Source organism: Populus euphratica, unplaced genomic scaffold (assembly GCF_000495115.2).
Source record: "Populus euphratica unplaced genomic scaffold, PopEup_1.0 scaffold312.1, whole genome shotgun sequence".
In the NCBI taxonomy this organism is placed as follows: Eukaryota; Viridiplantae; Streptophyta; class Magnoliopsida; order Malpighiales; family Salicaceae; genus Populus; species Populus euphratica.
The window spans coordinates 167,326-167,785 of NW_011500071.1; positions in this window are offsets into that span (position 1 = coordinate 167,326).

A 460-nucleotide genomic window follows, 5' to 3' on the forward strand; every position below is an offset into this window, starting at 1 on the left:
GACATGTTTCTATTGGGTCACACTCCTATTAGATATTTTTTAGCTTTCCAATATGAGATCTCAATTTTGATTATGGGTTGAGTGACCACGTGATCACGAGGTTTTGCTTTATTTTAAAGAGAGAATAGAGAACGTGAATAAAAGAAAAAATAAAATGGTGTTGAGCTTGTATGCATTATTGTTAGATTTAACTTGATTTGGTTGGTTGACTAAAAAAATTCAATATTAAAAAACTAATCTATGTTGGGGTTCGGTTGATTCATATAAAAACCAACTCTAAGAAATTCAATTAGTTTGCCCAAATCAATAAGAAATTAAATAAAAACTCTATTATTTGAATAAAAATAATTAACTTGATGGTTTAGGCTTTTTTTTTTTGTATGTGTTTATCTACTATGTTACTTGCTAAATTAATTATAAGGGTTATAAGGTAGTCTGGGTCAAAGGATAAGAAAGACAA